The sequence below is a fragment of the Carassius gibelio genome, chromosome B9 (genome assembly GCF_023724105.1).
Source record: "Carassius gibelio isolate Cgi1373 ecotype wild population from Czech Republic chromosome B9, carGib1.2-hapl.c, whole genome shotgun sequence".
In the NCBI taxonomy this organism is placed as follows: Eukaryota; Metazoa; Chordata; class Actinopteri; order Cypriniformes; family Cyprinidae; genus Carassius; species Carassius gibelio.
In genome coordinates this window covers 27,801,208-27,822,280 of record NC_068404.1, presented here as the reverse complement: position 1 = coordinate 27,822,280, position 21,073 = coordinate 27,801,208, and the positions used below count along the sequence as shown (strand labels likewise).

Below are 21,073 nucleotides of genomic sequence, written 5' to 3'. Positions count from 1 at the left end.
AAAATATATATATATTTTCAAAGTAAACAACAATAGCCCAAGTTTAGTAAACATTTTTTGAGACTATGAAAAATAATTCTGCATCTATTTTTAGGTGTGCCAGCTGCCACTTTGGGTGGCACAGGCACACCGTGGCACACCTTTGGTTATGCCACTGCTCCCTATAATATATCACGTGCTCCGACACGCAGAAGCTGTGTCTGATTCATCATGAATGAACTGAGTCTTTTCAAAATAAACTTTAATCGGATCGCAAATCGCACCAAACGATTCGTTTACAAATTAGAATGATCCGATTGCAGCTGTTCTGGAGTCGACCACTCACTGATTCAAATGAACCGTTTAGTGCGAGTCTCCAGAAGTAAGAACCGGCAGATCTTGTGAGCGCGCGTGCGTCTGGTGTTGCTAAAAGTCAGTTATTAATGTCGAAATTTAGGATTAATTATTGTAACTGAAAATCATATTTAGGTCAAAATTGTCAGTTGTTTGGGAACTAAATCCGCTATTAAGAGTGATCTGTTTAAGCCCACTGAAATGCTCCAGTGCAAACGATGCAGACACATCAATCAGCGTCTCTGTGTTTTAGGGCTAAAAAATAAAATAAAGTAACCTTAAACTAACACAGATTAAATAAAATAACTCATGTAGTCCAAATTCCCCGCTGCCGTAATATTAACAGTTTTATTAAAATGCCATGACGTCTGTTTTTAAATTGTTTATCAACAGTAACGTTATATTGTTTGGATTAACTAGTCGAGTAACATTAGACAGACATGAATTTTTATTCATAACAGTACTGAAAATAAGTAAATATCGTAGCTGATGCTAAATGTCTAGCTAACAAGCTTGCTGGTGTTAACTTGGGGTAATTTTTATAAATAATGTCCAAATATTTTTATTCAACCACCTATATATATATATATATATATATATATATATATATATATATATATATATATATATATATATATATAGATACATCTGGGGAGAAAAGAAAGGATGTGATGTTCAGAACAGGCCTTATTATCATGTCATATATATAACGGTGATGTTCTGTAAAACCACAAACTTTAAAATACTTTTTTCTTACTGGTGAAAATCAGATGGTCATCTCTGTTTTCTCTCAGGTACATCACAGTGTAAGCTTCACAGTGAACATTACTCTCGTCAACGTAGTCCATATCAACAAGAAAAATATATCTTGACTCCATATAGTGGTTATTTTGGAAAATATCCCAGGTATTTTGAGCAGTAGGATTATTTAAAAAAAAAGTGCTAATACAAAATTAAATTATAAAATTGCAAACATCTATCTTTCAGTACTTTTTTACTTAAGTACATAAAAAATTGAGTACTTTTGTACTTTCACTTGAGTAAAATTGAAAAAGGAGTACTTTTACTTTTACTGGAGTAATATTTTATTATACGTATCTGTACTTTTACTCAAGTTTATTTAATTTAAACTTTTTATTCATCAAAGAATCCTGAAAAAGTATAACAGGTTCCAAAATAGTATTTAGCAGCAAAACTGTTGATAATTCTAATAATAAAAATTAAATTAAATTAAATGCAGCAAAACTGTTGATAATTCTAATAATAAAAATTAAATTAAATTATACATCGAAGAATCTTGAAAAAAGTATCGCAGATTTCAAAATAATATTTGACAGCACAACTATTAATAGTTCTAATAACAAATCATCATATTTTCATGATTTCGAAAGATCATGTGACACTGAAGACTGGAGGAATGATGCTGAAAATACAGCTACACATCACAGAAATAGATTATATTTTAAAGGATATTAATATAGAAAAATTATTTTACATATATTTTATTTTGATAATTTAGAATTATTACTGAAATACAACCTTTTTTTGTTCAAACAGTTCATTGAACAATAATAAATGAAGTACCTGAATCTGACATTGAAGTAAATGTATAATAATTAGCAAAGATGATTAATTTAGCGCTGTAAACGCGCGTGTGAGGGGCGGAGACGCGCCGCGGAGCGTCAGACGCGAGTGAGGACCAAACACAGCAGAACAGTAGGAAACTTCACTCCTCTTATTATTTATCTTTTACTATAGCGATTTATTTTTTAGATACATGATCTGAGTCTTTCATAGAGTTGTAGAGTTAATAGAGTTATTAGAGAAATAGTTATTTTTTTACATTCTTTGATCGAAGTTTTCAGATCGGCACTTCGGAGCCTGTTCCCCAGATAGCAAATGACATGTGGCCCAGTTCTGGCCCACATCTCCCATATTCTTCTGGCCCACATACCGCGCGGAGTGACGGCGATGACTCAACCTGAGTCTGGCTGACATATGTCAGCCACAACTGAACCAGATCTGGGCCACATCTCAGAAATGGTGTGGGTGACATCTGGGCCAGATCTGGCCCAGTTTTGTCTGACAGAAGTCAGCCACAACTGTACCAGATCCTTGCCGCATCTCACAAATGGCATGGGCGACACCTGGCCCAGATGTCAACCACGCCATTTATGAGATGTGGCCCAGATCCGTCCCAGTTGTGGCTGACTTCTGGGTTAGATATGGCCCATATTTACCCTTTCTAGACACAAAAGAATATGTAATTCATCCAGAATAAAGAAAACACTCATGTAAACTGCTTTATTAAAATATAAAAATTAGACAAATAAATATACATACATGAATACAACTGCATGTATAGATATAAAACAAATACATTTACATTATTACAAAATAAAAAATACAGATAAATATTTATAAATATAGTTAAATACACATTAACATTACATTTACATTTAGCAGACACTTTTCTGTCCAAAGCAACTTACAAATTAGGACAATGGAAGCAATCAAAATCAACAAGAGCAATGATATACAGGTGCTGGTCATATAATTAGAATATCATCAAAAAGTTGATTTATTTCACTAATTCCATTTAAAAAGTGAAACTTGTATATTATATTTATTCATTACACACAGACTGATATATTTCAAAGGTTTATTTCTTTTAATTTTGACGTTTATAACTGACAGCTAAGGAAAATCCCAAATTCAGACGCGGCAGAGAGGAGTGAGTATGAGAAACATTCAGATACACAGGCTGATTCAGTCTTCTGAATTGGGAGTAGCGAACATGCATTATAAACTTCTTTCAAATTAGAATCTGTTGGGGAGATAAAATGTGCAAGATAACGTATATGTACTAATAAAAACAAACAAAAAGCATCAAAAAAAAAAAATGTATTTTACTCTCCAGTACTGAAAGCAGAACTGATAAGGGAGCCCTTGATACTGTGACACAGCTCTTTCAAATTAACATTACCTTTTTTGCAGTGGCGGTAGTTTGTATGTCCATCTATAGTTGCCATCATCTAAGGTCTTTTGAGTACTGGTATCATCTGAAGTCCTCACAAGTCCTGCAAGTCCTGTGCTGTGCAGTTTCTAATAACCCTGGGATGGACATTTGCAGAAACAGGAAGGCAAAGGGAGAAAGATTAGCATAGCTGCTGTTCATTTCATTTCAGGCAATGTGCACTTTTTACTATTTCATCAATGGAGTACATTGAGTACTATTTTTAATCTAGTAGGTTTAAACTGAAATAATTTTTCTAGATCCCTTAATAAACATATTATTTGTTGTCTTTTTTTGGGGAACAGACACAGTCTCTATAGAATGGACTGCATATGCCAGAGTAACATTTAATACATTTTAATAAAATTTAACTGGGAGGAACATCATAACTGTAATTTACACAACCATTCAAGAGTTTGGGGTCTGTAAGATATTTTATGCCTTTTTAAATAATCTCTTATGCTCACCACGGCTCCATTTATTGAATCAAATTACAGTAAAATAGTAACACTGTGACTATAACAATTCAAAACAACTCTTTTCTATGTGAATATTGTTAAAATGTCATTTATTCCTTTGATCAAAGCTGAATTTTGAGCATCATTACTCCAGTCTTCAGTGAAACATCTTCAGAAATCATTCTAATATGATGATTTACTGCTCAAGGAACATTTCTGATTATGATCAATGTTAAATTACAGATGTGCTGAATTTTTTTTTTGTTGGATTCGTTGTTACATAGACTCCAAACATTTGAATGTTGCTGTTACATGCATCAAATTGTTCAAAATCATCTGTTTCAAATAGTCTTCCTGTGGCTCAAACTGGTAGAGCACTGTGTTAGCAAGCAAGCAAACCCAAGGTTGGGGGTTCGATTTCCCCGGGAACACATGATATGTAAAAACTGATAGCCTGAATGCACTGTAAGTCGCTTTGGATAAAAGCGTCTGCATAAATGGATAAATAAATGCAGGTCTTTTGAACTTTGTATTCATCTGTGAATTCTGAAAAATAAAGTGCATCACGGTTTCCACAAAAAAAATGAAGCAGCACAACTGTTTCAACGCTGATAATAAGTTTCTTGAGCAGCAAATCAGCATTTCTGAGGGATCCATGTGACACTGAAGACTGGAGGAATGATGCTGAAAATACAGCCGCACATCACCGGAATAAATTAGTTTATAATGTATTCACATAGAAAACAGCTATTTTAAATTGTAATAATATTTCACAATATTACTTTTTTTACATATTTTAATCAAATAATTACTACAGAGGTGAGCAGAAGATAATTATTTCAAATTGTATCAACTTCAAGCTTTTGAACACTAGTGTACTGTATATTTGAGGTTTGACTTACTGTACTAGTCGTGGTCAATAGCATCTTGGAGAGGTTGTCTTACAGTAGGTTCACTGCGACTCTGCTGGATGCAGCAGGCCATCAGCACTGAAGAATCTAGGAACAAAACAAGCAATTTGACACAGAGCCAACAATATTTAGTCTGCAGTTCCAGGTTTATTAGATGGAAACAGCTAGAGCAGGTGAAATGCAATAAATGAGTCAATATATAATTGAGGGAGTTTTCATGTCCATGAGATTTATCTTGCAAACATGCTTATTAAAATAAAATTTTAAAAATCTTCAGTGTTCTTCATGATCTTGTCTTTACAAATTCGATAGTTAATTATTATGTAAATAATCATTTATTTATAAAAAATGTAATAGATATCCCTAAAATGTCAACTAAATAACCGTCCGAAATGAATTACAACCATAATCTCATTACCTAAAAAAACATTTAAAAAACTTATTCAAAAACAGTTTTAATTATATTATTTACATTAAGTTGAGGTAATTGTGAACAATGTGTCTTTTTGGGCAATATATCACATTTTCAATAGAAATTAACAAATTGAATACGTGTCCGAGAAGTCGCTGTCATCTAAGTTACCCATAGCAAATACACCACTCAAGGAAGAGTGTGTTTTCCAAATCACATGATCTGCTCCACATGATGTCATTTCCTCCTGAAGAGAAAACTAGCAAGACTCCAAGGTATGTTCTCCCTCCACATTTTCAGTTATTTCACGTAAAGTAGTGCTTGGGGCAAATGTGTACTTAAAATATGTCAACAATGTTACTACAATTAATTCATAAATAACTTTGAATTTCAATTTTACTCAGTTGTACATATGATATTTAGAAGAACCTCTCCGTAAAATGCCATGTGGTGTCTGGTGCTAGGCAACCATTTTGATTTTATCCCTAAAAACAGCAAAAATGTCAACTAGGTTACCAGTCACCTATGTTACTCTGCAACGGTAACTTAGTTGACTAAGAGTAACATAGTTGACATTCATGACATGTTCTTATAGTTTTCAGGAGTTCATTTAATATTCTAATTGTACAGTAACTATAAAATACTTTGCAATAAATATGATAAAAGTAAACTTGTTTTCAGGCAAATGCCACGATTATCTGCTGCAGAAAAGCAGCGCCGTTACCGTGCACGGCGAGATGCTGATCCTGCAAAAAGGGAGGCATACTTGGCAAAAGGCCGGCAGAAATGGAGAGAAAAGAGGGAGCAAGGTGCAAACTATAAGCCCATATCTGAACAGAGTGAGAGGGAAAAACGTGCAAAAAGAAAGGCCTGGAGAAGAGCCCAGGAACAGAGCAGACGCAGAAAGAAACAGGCTTCTGCTATTGTTACCCCACCACTGAGTCCTGACAGCGAGGAACAACCAGTTCCACAACCAGGAAGGTTAGAAGGTTACGTAGAAAGAACCTCAAACAGAACTATGTAGGCAGGCTATGTAGAAAGTACCTTAAACAGAACAATGTCTCATGAAAAAGTACTTGTTAGATTATAATGTTAGATTAAAATGCTAAATTTCATGGTGGCATGGTGACTATTAATTTCAAATGCTTTTAAGTGACACCTGCAATGTTAAAAAATAATTAAAAAATGTCTTCATGTAATTTCAGACAGAGAATACATGGAAGAAGGACTAGAAGAAGACGGTACCAGAAAATATACATTGAGAATCAAAAACTCAAGGAAAAGCTTAAAGCTCAAACAAAAACATCAGACAAATACCGTAAGCGCTATGAACGGCTACTGTGCAGTGTCGACTCTCCTAGGAAAAGAACAAAAAGGATGCTCGGAAAAAGTCCAGTCAGTAATGATGTGCGGAGAACTCTGGTCTATCATCATGCACTTGTGAAAAGCCTCAAACAAAAATTTCTGTGTGCAGCAAAAGAAAAGACCAGGAACCTAATCGCCAGAATTGTATCTGGAAAAATATTGAAAAAATACAGGTTCCAGAAAATCATTCATGACACACTGGGTGTCTCAGCCAAACGATTCTGCAAGAATGTGAACACAAATGGGGATGAAATAGCCTGTTTTGCCAGGAAGAAATACATATCCACACACTCAAAACTGCAAGACCAGGTTGTTGCCTTTTACACCAGGGATGACGTAAGTCGTTCAACAGCCGGTAAAAAGCAGACTGTAACAAAGGGAAAAGTAAAAAAGCAGAAGCGGTTTATGACCGACACCATGAAAAACCTCCATAGGAAATTCCTGCTGGAAAACGTCTCTAGCAAACTTTCCTATACACTCTTCTGCCGAATGCGCCCATATTGGGTAGTCCATCCAACCATTGCAGACAGAGATACGTGTCTATGTAAGGTGCATGAAAACTTGGAATTTATCGTGGAGAAACTTCATGGACTTAAACTTCTGGAGAGAACAGAGTTGGAATCTCTTGCTGAGGAAACTTGCTGTAATCCAACATTTAAGCTAGGGCTGGGCGATATATCCAACGATATGATCATGCGCATCTAATCAGTAAAGCTGCTTCCGTGATCACCGCTAAAATCTCCATCACCTGCTTATAATTGGAGTGGCATTTAATAGACAGAGCCGTAGATCACTGACAAGCCACGCCATATCGCGTTCATTATCGCAGATGAATCGCCTTCGATATGAACGCGATATGGCGTGGCTTGTCAGCTATCTACGGCTCTGTCTATCAGAGGTGGGACTTTCAAGTCACAAGCAAGTCTTCAAGTCATATTCAAGTCCTCAAAGGGTTAAAGCTAAAGAGACAATTAAGTGACTAATTAAATGATGATTGTGCATTAGTGATGAACATCTGCTGTTAACAATCAACATCACTGAAGTAAAGAGAAACACAAGAACTACAACTGAATTTAGCCACAGCCTTCAACTGAAAAAAAAAAAAAAAAAAAAATGTCACCATAATTGTGGTCAGGGTTTGCTTTAAGTAGTCTCTTGACCCTTTTACTAATTCAAACCAATTTGATTCAAAACAATTGCAATATTGTTTTCGCAACAAACATGTATGCATTGCTGAGTCAAATCTTGCAGTAACAGATGATCTTATGCTTTTTCTGCTTATAACTCATGTTGACTGAACATCATGAATTTGTGTTTATCTTTGGATAGTAGACTGACAGTCAGCTATTACTGAACTGAAGTAAAAAAAAAAAAATCACAATGCTTCAATGTTGAGAGATACAAAAGGAGACGATCAGTTCAGGTTTTTAGACAAACACACTTATCACACGATGCTCAACCATGGTGACAATTTTTCATACTGCAGTGCATGATGGGAGTTTTTACAAAGGTTTTACCCAGCATGCAACATTTTGTTGATTGTCACCACTGTTGAGAGTCATATGCTGGTTCTTGATCTTTGTGTGTGCCTACAGAGTATAGTGTTACGTCCAGTGACGTATTCAATTGTGTTGTCTGTATTGTTGCATGGTCCTTTTGTTGTTTCTCTCTTGCTCCGTCTCTCCTGCTTCTCTGGCTCCTCCCACTCTTTCCACTCGGGCAGGTAGCTGATTGCCTTTTCCAGCTGCATCTAATTACCAACCGAAGGAGAAGCAGTATAAAAGCTGAGCAGGAACTACAGAAGATGAGAACTTTTCTCCAGAGCATGTCCTTTGTCTAGCCTGGCCTCGTGCAGTTTGTTGTAGCCTTTTGGGGTTCTTTGTAGTAAACTTCATTAATCTGAAGTACTGTTGATTTCACTCTGTTGTTTGATTGTTACCCTTTTTGTAAGCTGTAGGGAGGTGGGTGCCTTTTTCTTTTGTCCTTTACATATTTTTCTCCTGGTTTGAGGATTAGATAGGGAGTTAGTGTATAACTTTGTTGTTGATTTTATTTTCATTTGACAGGTTTAGAAAGAATCTAATTTCCAGAATAGACACCCTTTTGTTTGTTATTTTGGCATTATTCCCCCTCCTGAAGTTTTGCTTCCCTCTTAATGTTATTTCTTTGAGAATTGTTAACTCCCAGCATTCACTGAGCTGTTAATAAACCTTTTTTTTTAACAGCCACCTTGTTGTTGTTGCTATGCAGGGGCTTGGGTAAATGCTCTTCCCAAACACTAATATTGTTACGTTACTGTTAAACCCCTAGATGCATAAGACGTAACATATTTTGGGGGCTCGTCCGAGATCGTTAGGTAGTAACTTTATTTATTGTGCTTTTGGAAAAGTATCATCGAGGCTATACTGTTGAAAGTGAGCTTTGGTTTTCTCTTTTTGTTGGTGAGGGCAGTGTAGTGTAGTAATGGAATTTGACTTAATAGAGTTTACGCTTGCACCTTCCACAGATGTTTATAATCGATGCAAAAAAAAGGATTTGTTATTGATTGCTGATTTCTTTAATGTTACTGTGCCTGGAGGTGCTACTAAGCAGGTGGTTAAGGATGTGCTGTATGAGGAGTTAGTGACTAGAGGTATTTTGCCTGATGATTCACCGCCTGATGTGTCAAGGGAGGATGTAGCAGCAGGAGAGGCATCTGCTTCTAGTCCATATCTCGCCAGTGAATACCGACTAGATCCGATGATCGAGGTTAAGTTAAAAGAGCTTGACTTGGAATTAAAAAAACAAGAACATGACATTAAAGTAGTGCAACTCCGTACTGTCGAAGTCGAGGCAGATCGGGATATTAGGCTTAAAACACTTGAGATTGAAGCTGAGAATTTGCGGAGGAAGTCTGTTCAGCCTGTTCCCCTTCCACGTGCGAGAGCTCCCTCTTCCCCAGCATTTGGTGTTGCCCAGTTACAATCTAGTACCGTTAACTATGATTCAGTGTGTGATACCCAGTCAAACTTTGATGTTGCAAAGTATATAAAACTCATACCACCTTTTAGAGAAGCTGAAGTAGACTCCTACTTCATCACTTTTGAACGCATTGCCATAAAGTTAGGGTGGCCGAAGGAGATGTGGGGTCTCCTCCTGCAATGTAATTTTGTAGGTAAGGCACAGGAGGTCTGTTCTTCACTTCCGATTGAACAGTCTCTTGATTATGAGATGGTCAAAGCAGCAGTATTAAGAGCATATGAGTTGGTTCCTGAAGCCTACCGGCAGCGCTTCCGGAACTTATTGAAATCAGCCAAACAAACATATGTAGAGTTTGTGCGGGAGAAAAAAACACTTTTTGAAAAGTGGTGCCTCGCCAGTAAGGTGACGAGTTTTGAACAGTTGCAGGAACTTATTCTATTGGAAGAATTAAAGTATTGTGCTCCTGAAGCTTTAGTTGTTCATTTAAATGAACAAAAAGTAGGCACACTCTCTGAGGCAGCTGTGGTTGCAGATGAATTTGTGCTTACCCATAAGACAGTGTTCCCAGTTTCACGGCAGTCCAAACATCAGTATTTGAACTTTGAGCAATCGGGGAAGGAAACTTCAAATGTTCAAAGGGAAGGGGCAGACAAGGGTCGTAAGGCTGATGTAAGGCGCTTCGGTAGTAAACGTGTATGTTTCTATTGTTTGGATTCAGGGCACCTGATTTCTGATTGTAAAGCGTGGAAGCAGAAGTATGCTGCTGGGAAATCTAAAAGTGTGGCGTTTGCTCAGACTGTTTCAACTCCTGAAAGCTGTTCCATGCCAGTTAAGAGTACTGGGTACGAACCCTTTCTCCTTAATGGTTCTGTTTCCCTTTGTGCTGACTCTCTGGGTAAGCCTATCTCCATTCTAAGGGACACTGGTTCAACCCAGTCATTCATTCTAGCTGATGCATTGCCATTCTCACCAGAAACGTACTCCGGTATGGATGTGTTGGTCCGGGGAATTGAATTGGGATGTGTTAGGGTGCCATTGCATAGGGTTTATCTAAAGTCTGATTTGGTTGCAGGTACAGTTCCTCTTGGTGTGCGAACTGAGTTGCCTGTGGATGGTGTGAGCCTTATTTTGGGGAATGACTTGGCGGGTGGTAAGGTTTTTCCATCCCCGGTTGTTGTAGATAAGCCGAGCATTGAGCCTGATATTGCTGCTCATTTCCCTTCGGTTTTCCCTTCTTGTGCTGTAACTCGTGCACAGGCTCAAAAGTGGGAAGAGACCGTGAACCTTGTTGACTCGTTCTTGAGTCCAGCAAAAGATTCTCTTGAATGTACCCTATATATTAAACCTCCAGCCTCCTCTACTGATCCTGAAAACTCTAACTCAGAAGCAGTAGATCTGAAATTTGACAAAGATCATCTAGTTGCTGCCCAAAAATCTGACCCATCTCTAGAACCCTGTGTTGAGGCAGCTGTTCCGTTGGCTGATTCGTGCAGTACTAGAATAGCTTTCTTCTGGGAAAATGGTGTTTTAATGCGTCGTTGGAGGCCACACGAAGTTGATGATGCTTTAGCTGTCTATCAAATAGTCTTACCCTCTGATTATCGTCCTCAAGTATTGCAGCTAGCCCATGAGCATCCCCTTTCTGGCCACCTTGGGGTTAATAAAACCTATAAACGCATTTCCCGGTATTTCTTCTGGCCTGGATTGAAATCTAGTGTGTCCAGATTCTGCAAGTGCTGCCATGTTTGCCAAATGGCGGGTAAGCCGAATCAGACCATTCCATCTGCTCCATTACATCCAATTCCAGTGGTGGGAGAACCCTTTGAGCGTTTGATTTTGGATTGCGTTGGGCCACTTCCAAAATCCAAATCGGGACACCAATATGTTTTAACCCTGATGTGTGCTGCAACTCGGTTCCCAGAAGCCGTGCCACTCCGTACTCTTAAAGCCCAGGCCATTGTGAAGGAAATAGTTAAGTTCTGTTCAACATTTGGACTGCCTAAAGTTATCCAAACAGATCGTGGTACCAACTTCACTTCCAAGGTGTTCTCTCAAGTTTTACAACAGTTAGGAGTTGATCATCAGCTCTCCAGTGCATACCATCCAGAGTCCCAGGGGGCGCTAGAGCGCTTTCACCAAACCCTCAAAACAATGCTACGTGCGTATTGTATAAGTACTAATAGAGACTGGGCTGAAGGTCTGCCATTATTAACGTTTGCAATCAGGGAAACTGTACAGGAGTCATTGGGTTTTAGTCCTGCAGAGCTGGTGTTCGGGCACACTGTCCGGGGGCCCTTAAAACTGCTGAGAGAGCAGTTGTTGTCCAAACATCCTGTGTCTAGAAACATTTTGGACTACGTGAGTGCTTTCCGGGAACGTCTCCATAAAGCTTGTGAGGTGGCAAAGGCTCATTTGGTGACCGCACAGTCCAAGATGAAGTTGCGTTATGACAAAACCAGTGTAAAACGTATCTTCCAACCTGGTGATTTAGTTTTAGTTTTGCTTCCTGTTCCAGGCTCAGCGCTGCATGCTAAGTTTACAGGTCCTTATGCCATTGATAAGAGACTTTCTGACACAGATTATGTGATCTCGACTCCAGATCGTAGGAGAAAGAGTAGAGTGTGTCATCTGAACATGTTAAAGGCTTATGTCACAAAAGAAACCTCCAAAGCTTGTGTTGACACTGTTACATCTGTAGTTGCTGCTACTGTGCTGTCTGCAGCATATTCTCCTGTGGAGGATAACCTGATTGTACATGAAGACCGAATGTCCTGTACACGTCTAGACAATTCAGCGGTCCTGAATGACTTGGATGCATATCTTGCTCATTTGCCAAATGACCAGCGAACAGATATCATTGAGTTAATGAGTAGATACCCTACCCTGTTCTCCGATATCCCCAGCCAGACTACCGTCCTCATGCATGATATTGATGTAGGTAGCTCTGCTCCTATAAAACAACACCCCTACCGTGTAAACCCTCATAAACGTGAGATAATGAAGTCAGAAGTTGAATACCTACTGCAACAAGGTTTTGCTAAGCCTAGCCAGAGCCCCTGGAGTTCCCCATGCTTGCTCGTTCCAAAGTCTAACTCAACCCATCGCTTTTGTACTGACTACCGCAAAGTGAATAGTATCACCAAGCCTGACTCTTTTCCTCTTCCCCGAATAGAGGATTGTGTTGATCGAGTCGGTTCTGCACGTTACGTCACCAAGTTAGATCTCCTAAAAGGCTACTGGCAGGTGCCCCTCACACCGCGGGCCTCAGAAATATCCGCTTTCGTTACCCCTGACAACTTTCTGCAGTACTCTGTTATGGCTTTCGGGATGCGAAATGCACCTGCGACCTTCCAGCGCTTAATGCAACAGGTACTGTCGGGAGTAACCAATTGCGAGGCCTACTTGGATGATGTGGTGGTCTATTCTGCTAGTTGGGAGGAACATCTGAATAGTCTAAATCAAGTTTTCTGTAGGTTATCTGGGGCATCTTTGACCTTGAACTTGACTAAGTGCGAGTTTGGTAAGGCCGTAGTTACTTACCTTGGTAAGAAGGTTGGCCAAGGGCAGGTGAGGCCAATTGAAGAAAAGGTTGCTGCCATACTTAATTTCCCCACTCCTACTAACAAAAGAGAATTGAGAAGATTTTTAGGTATGGCTGGTTACTACAGGGGGTTCTGTAAAAACTTTGCTTCTGTGGTTGCTCCGTTGACAGATCTACTTAGTACCTCTAGGAAATTTGTGTGGAGTCCAACATGTAACTGTGCTTTCAGTGCTGTTAAAGACTTGTTGTGCCATGCCCCCGTTCTTTCTGCTCCAAATTTTGGGTTGCCCTTCAAATTGCAGGTGGATGCTAGTTCCTCTGGGGCAGGGGCTGTACTACTGCAAGAAGATCTAACTGGTGTAGAACATCCTGTGAGTTATTTCTCCAAGAAATTTACCAAGTGTCAAAAACAGTACAGTACAATTGAGAAGGAGGCCTTGGCCTTACTGTCAGCGTTGCAGCACTTTGAAGTCTACCTGGGGGGTAGTTGTACTCCAGTGGTAGTTTACACCGATCATAATCCACTAGTATTCCTGGGGAGAATGTGTAACTCGAATCAGCGACTGATGCGGTGGTCCTTGATCATCCAGGAATATAACCTCGAGATTCAACACCGAAAAGGTACAGAGAATGTTGTAGCTGATGCACTGTCTAGGGTGTATCATTTAGATGAGTAAATTGTTGATTGTGTGTTGTTAAACCTTAATTCATGAGTTTACAAATGTTTATGGGATACTATTTGTAACTTATGGGTGGGGGTGTTACGTCCAGTGACGTATTCAATTGTGTTGTCTGTATTGTTGCATGGTCCTTTTGTTGTTTCTCTCTTGCTCCGTCTCTCCTGCTTCTCTGGCTCCTCCCACTCTTTCCACTCGGGCAGGTAGCTGATTGCCTTTTCCAGCTGCATCTAATTACCAACCGAAGGAGAAGCAGTATAAAAGCTGAGCAGGAACTACAGAAGATGAGAACTTTTCTCCAGAGCATGTCCTTTGTCTAGCCTGGCCTCGTGCAGTTTGTTGTAGCCTTTTGGGGTTCTTTGTAGTAAACTTCATTAATCTGAAGTACTGTTGATTTCACTCTGTTGTTTGATTGTTACCCTTTTTGTAAGCTGTAGGGAGGTGGGTGCCTTTTTCTTTTGTCCTTTACATATTTTTCTCCTGGTTTGAGGATTAGATAGGGAGTTAGTGTATAACTTTGTTGTTGATTTTATTTTCATTTGACAGGTTTAGAAAGAATCTAATTTCCAGAATAGACACCCTTTTGTTTGTTATTTTGGCATTATTCCCCCTCCTGAAGTTTTGCTTCCCTCTTAATGTTATTTCTTTGAGAATTGTTAACTCCCAGCATTCACTGAGCTGTTAATAAACCTTTTTTTTTAACAGCCACCTTGTTGTTGTTGCTATGCAGGGGCTTGGGTAAATGCTCTTCCCAAACACTAATATTGTTACGTTACTGTTAAACCCCTAGATGCATAAGACGTAACAATAGTTTTTCAAATGTTATATGCACTTAGTAGATTTAAAATTCACTTTAATTTTTTTCCATGGTGTAGTTTTACTGGGTTGATTATGCTGAACTTAAATAGAGCTAATGTTAATTTGATTGTAATCTGACCACCTATCACATACAGATTAATTTCTTCTCTCTGCTTTACAGCACCTCATGCAATGCTACATAAAGAGATCTAACATGACAGTCAAGGGTCAAGAGCCCCACTAAAGCACACGCTGATCTCCATTATGGTTGCATCACTTTAACCAATAAAACATCAACATCTGATCCTCTGTAATTCTCAAGAACAGCAGGTGTTCATCATTAATGCACAATCATCATTTAATTAGTCACTTAATTATCTCATTAACTTTAACCCTTTGAGGACTTGGGATATGACTTAAAGATTGCTTGTGATTTGAAAGACCCAACTCTGGTAAAAGCTGAATGTCAGTCAACAATCCAAAGAAGACTATCTCATGATGTCCAAGTCAACATGAGTTATAAGCAGAACAAGCATACGATCATCTGTTACTGCAAGGTTCAACTCAGCAATGCATACATGTTTGTTGCAAAAACAATATTGAAATTGTTTTGAATCAAATTGCTTTAAATTAGTAAAAGGGTCAAGACTCTACTTAAAGCAAACCTTGACCACAATTATGGTGACAAAGTGTTTTTTTTTTTTTTTTTCAGTTGAAGGCTGTGTCTATCAGTTGTAGTTCTTGTGTTTCTCTTTACTTCAGTGATGTTGATTGTTAACAGCAGAAGTTCATCACTAATGCACAATCATCATTTAATTAGTCACTTAATTATCTCATTAACTTTAACCCTTTGAGGACTTGGATATGACTTGAAGACTTGCTTGTGACTTGAAAGTCCCACCTCTGCTGTCTATTAAATGCCACTCCAATTATAAGCAGGTGATGGAGATTTTAGCGGTGATCACGGAAGCAGCTTTCCTGATTAGATGCGCATGATCATATCGTTCGATATATCGCCCAGCCCTAATTTAAGCCATGCATGTATGTGGAATGCAAGAACTGCAAACTACAAGACCTCAAGATTCAGTCTGGCTATGATGGTCAAACCCAAGTTTCTTTTGTGCAGTGGACAACTGAAACTGTCCTCAGAGAGAAGAAAAGTGGTGACAGCAAAGACAAGTTGCCTGTGAATATCACCGTGAAGAGGGAAATGGAGAGTTCTTTGGAGGACCTGATTGAGACTTTCCAGAAACAGCTCAAAAAGTTCAAAAGGCACTTGTTCAACATCAAGACCCAGTTTAACTACTACAGGGAATTGAAAAAGAACATGAAGAGTAATGAATGCCTCATACACATTGATTTCTCTGAAAACTACTCTTGCAAGTTTCACAAAGAGATTCAAGCTGTCCATTTTGCCTCTTCTCATCAACAAGCAACTCTTCATACAGGGGTCCTCTACATTGGTGGTGAGGAAGACCACTTGTGCTTCACAACAATTTCGCCATGCAAAGAAAAGGGTCCACCTGCCATATGGGCACACCTCTCCCCAGTACTTAACCATCTCAAGGAAACATACCCAACAGTGTCAATTATCCACTTTTTCAGTGATGGTCCCTGCTGACAATACAGGCAGAAGGGCAACTTTTACTTGTTTACAACTGAATTGTACAACCAGGGCTTCACTGCAGGCACTTGGAACTTTTTTGAGGCCAGCCACGGAAAGGGTGCCCCTGATGGGGTAGGAGGCCTTCTGAAGAGAACAGCTGACAGATTGGTGAGCCAAGGTGAAGACATTTCCACTGCTAAACATCTTTTCAATGCATTGGTAAACACCAATACAACTGTCAAGATCTTCTACATTGAAGAGGCTACAGTGGAAAAGGCCATACAGCAGATGCCACAACGACTCCCCGCTGTACCATGCACTATGCGGATTCACCAGGTCATCACGCAAGCACCAGGGAAACTGACATACCGTGATGTGAGCTGCCTGTGTTCAGCAAGGCAGATTCTGCAATGTCAGTGTTACCAAGCTCAGGCCTTCGACTTCAAAGTCAACTCTACTGTTCCTGCATTGCACCAAGAACAACCAGACCTTGAAGTACAGTGGGATAGAGATGACATTGTTGGTCAGTGGTGTGTCATCAGATATGACGATGAGGTTTACCCTGGAACCATTGTTGAAGTGAGTGAGACACATGTTCATGTTAAGTGCATGCACAGAGTGGGACATAATCGTTACTACTGGCCAATGCGAGAGGATGCTCTCTGGTATCCATTTGAGGATGTGCTCAGGTTGATTCCTGCCCCACAGCACGTGACAGCACGTCATGTTGAAATAAAAAGAGATGTGTGGGAAGATATTGCCAAATCATATCTTCATGGCTAAGGACATGCGCACACACACACACACACACACGCTGACAAACACGTGGCTTAAGCACACACACATATAGACACCAGACGTGTATAGTCCAGGTGCCAGAAAGTAAAAATCCTGTCATGTTTTTGGATCTGCCTCTACATCTAGAACAGGTGTTTTCACTAACGAGCTCATCTACTTGGTAGAGGAGCTGGTTTAGTGATGGTTGGAACAGCTGCTGGACAGGATTTCTACTTTCTGGCACTTGGACTATACACCTCTGATATACACAAACGCACAGATAAAGACACACACACACACACACACACACACACACACACACACACACACACACACACAGACACAGACACACATTCACACAAACAAACACACATTCTAAGTTTATTTAATTGAGCTTGACAAATTCATTGTAAAACAAACCATAATTGGCCATGTTCTTGGTTTAAAAAATGGGGAGTGTGTTCTGTCTCCACCGGTTTGGGTGCCTGGAAGTTGGAGGGTATGCATATGTTTTACTTGGGTTGTGACATATGAATGTTTTTGAGAAACAACTTTTTGCACTATTAAAATTTTCATCCAATGCATCACACTTATTCTGTTAACCAACAGAATAAAACACTATTTGGTTATTGTTACTTATTGCAGTGCACTGTTATTTTTTGTTCAATACAATACACTGCTGTATTTCATTCCACAAACAAGATTTTCAAAATGTTTACATGGTTGAATTTTTGTTGGTTGAATTTTGTTGAAGTGCTGTTTTTTATACTTTTGTTGTTTTTGTTTTCTATGTTAGGATCTCTTGCTTATGATATATGTGCTTGTTAATAAAGTTGTGATTGATCCTTGTAAACTGATGTGTGTCTGTATTTCTCCTTTTATGTCGTGAAATATTAAACAGGTCTTGATTAAATGCAATAAACGATTAGCTAACATATAATAATTGAGATAGTTTAAGATTGTTTTTGTTAAATACATCATCCTTCTTCGTCATGTCAACTATGTTACTTTTGTCAACTATGATACTGGGCTGTCAATTAAGTTACCATTATGTTTTTAAAAATATATATATATTTCAATGGATCCCTAATCTCCAAGTAAATATTTAGAAACTGAGTAGCTGTCAAATATATACCTCAGCATAATTTCATCAAGAAAATTATCATGAATCAAGCACTTTGGAAACAAAATATACAGACCGGTTATTTCAGTACTTGAAATTTGGGGTTTCAATTGAACAAAATGCGTATTTTCTTAATTAATTGGGTATTTTAATTGAAAAGGTAGGTAAATAGACACATATTCTTCCAAGAGTAATGATTTTTTTAAATGTCTGCCATTTACTTAAAGTTAAAACTTATAGGTTTTGTCCGTAACATAGTTGACCAAATAATGAGTAAACTTCTTGTTTTTAAAACTAAATATCTGAAATCAATTATCCCTGAGCTTGGCAATGACTAAAAATAAAATATTTCAGGGATGATTTATCAGGGAAGATAATAATATTTTGTAAATAAATATATTTTTTTCCCAGAATTATTCAAACTCAAAATCTCCCACAATTATATATTGACCCAAATAAATAAATAAAATAACAGATTAATTGCGATATATGTTGTGAAAAACATGCATATTAGGTTACTTAACCTTTTCAGCGCTTCCTACATCTCTGCCAGCAGCTCCCTTCAGAAATATTAAAATCTTGGACACTCCCTTCTGTTGTAGAAGGTTTATTTTGTCACTCTTGAAATCGCAGAACAGTTTTATGTTTACCATAAAAGATCAAAACAACTTTAGTTTTCTGCCAATTTTCGCGCTCCTTGATAACGTTACGTGACGTCATCGATAAACAGTAAAGTGTAAATGTTAATAAATAAATTAAGCAATTTCCAATCATCCATTGAAAGATTACCAACAAAACAGTCAAAAGCTATCATCTACAGATGAAGATTTGATTAAAAGCCCAAACTTTAATAAATAAGAGCACAATAGAGTTATCATACCTGACGATACGTCGTCTGAAAACGGTAGAAATGCTAACGAACTTTTCGAAGACATTAAACCATTCCTATAAAGTAAATAAACAACAGAAGCGAGTCAAATACAAGTAAGAGAAGTGTCAACAACAGTTATAAGTAATATTTGTGTGATTTTATGGACTTAACTCACCTGAAAACAGTGAAATCAGCGAGAAACGGGGTGTTTCCTCGTGACATTTGCAGTGTTGCGCTCCGTTTCCATGGCAACTCCATCCGGTCCGCGCGCACGCCCATGAAAGCACGTCACGAATTAAAAGTCACACGCTTACGTTACATAAATAAACATATGAATAAACATATGCGCCTTATTTTTTTCTGTAAGAGGGGGCGCGGCCATTTGTAAATTTAATGTGTCTGGCTCTCTGTGTCATTCCAGCTATATTAGCTGTACAAACTGCTTTACTGTTGCAAACTGCTGTATCTCACCATGTTATTTTTAATGTATTGTCTTAATTATGAACGTACTGGTTTGTAGTGCAAACAGTTTTACCGTTTACTGCACTTTGTTCTTCTTGTTATTTCCCTATAACCATGACCATAAGTCTCACACATTCACATACAATTGCTTGGTGGATAGAATTAGATCACTACATAATTCAAAATGTCATTCAGTTATGATATTGCTAATTTAAAATTCATTTTGTAGTTCTATAGCCCAGTGCAAAATGCCAGGCCTGCACATAATAGTGGGACAAAGTGGCACTTTTATAGTTTAAGATTTTGTATTGTTGCTTTTACGAACACTCATATATGTATGTATGTGTGTGTATATATATATATATATATATATATATATATATATATATATATATATATATATATATATGTATGTGTGTGTGTGTGTGTGTGTGTGTGTGTAAGGTGCATATTGAAGAAATGTGAATAACATGAACAAAGTTCATTTTTTGTAACTTTTTTTATTAAAAAGTGAAATTTTCATATATTCTAAAGATTCATAATTTTTTTTTTTTTTTTTTTGGATGATTAGAGCTTAATTTAATGAATGTAATTATTGCATTTAAAAGTATAAAAAAGGAGTTAAACAAATATTATTTAATTATTTAAAATGATTTTTAAAGAAACTTTGTCCTGTGGTGTGACAGTACAGGTGTCACAATGGAGGACTTTTTTTTTTTTTTATCACACCAAAGGACGTTTCAGCCTTTTCTGTCAATTAATGACCTTGCTATTCCAAGCTAACCTGTCATTAGTGGCAAGCAAGACACATTTGCAAAATTTTCTAGGATTATGTAGCTTAACATGCATTTTTTAATTAAAATATATATATATATATATAATTTAGGGGTGTCATATTAATGCACAACAAAGCATAAAAAATTTGTAGTGGTTCCAAAAAAGTTCAAAGCACATGGTGTCACACCAGAGGACATGGTACAAAAATGTAAAAAAATCGAATTACATTGCAGCTTCATAACAGGTCCGTGTAGGTCAAATAAATGTGTGTATGTATTTATATTACGTGTCCTAAAATATTATGGGCGTCCAGTACTCAAAATAGTTTTAGAACCACTGACTGGTAAAGAAAGGTGATCTGCCAGGACGTGTCTTCAGAAAATGGCACATCTGGTCACCTGGTATAGGCCATATCTGGCCCACATACAACAAGCCAGAACTCAACCTAGAACCGGTTTGTCACACACGGGCCAGATCTGGCCCACACACAGCAAGCCACGACTCAAATTAAAGCCGGTTTGTCACACACGGGCCAGATCTGGCCCACACACAGCAAGCCACGACTCAAATTAAAGCCGGTTTGTCACACACGGGCCAGATCTGGCCCACACACAGCAAACCACGACTCAAATTAAAGCCGGTTTGTTGCACACGGGCCAGATCTGGCCCACACACAGCAAGCCACAACTCAAACTAAAACCGGCTTGATGTGTGTGGGCCAGAGATGGTCCATATAACCTCTGCCGCTGCCAGAACTGAGCCAGATGTGCCATAGTTGGTCCAGATGAGGCCCGGATATGTATGCTATCTGGGTCGCGACTCGGTTGATTCAGATCGGCACTTCGGAGCTTGTTCGCGACTGGTTGATTCAGATCGGCACTTCGGACCCTGTTCGCGACTCGGTTGATTCAGATCGGCACTTCGGAGCCTGTTCGCGACTCGGTTGATTCAGATCGGCACTTCGGAGCCTGTTCGCGTCTCGGTT

At 38.4% G+C, this 21,073-nt stretch overlaps 1 long non-coding RNA gene across 2 annotated transcripts; it reads right to left on the bottom strand.

The window, feature by feature from the left end:
* Positions 1 to 2,674: 2,674 nt before the first annotated feature.
* LOC127965231 (uncharacterized) lies at positions 2,675 to 19,204 on the bottom strand. 2 transcript variants are annotated; one of them, XR_008155267.1, is made up of 5 exons: positions 19,025 to 19,204; positions 18,503 to 18,923; positions 4,710 to 4,805; positions 3,320 to 3,447; positions 2,675 to 3,160 (listed from the first exon to the last, which is right to left on the bottom strand). It is a non-coding gene; the product is annotated as an uncharacterized LOC127965231 (long non-coding RNA). The 2 variants fall into 2 exon arrangements; XR_008155266.1 differs by having other exon boundaries at positions 2,682 to 3,160; positions 18,859 to 18,923.
* Positions 19,205 to 21,073: the final 1,869 nt, after the last annotated feature.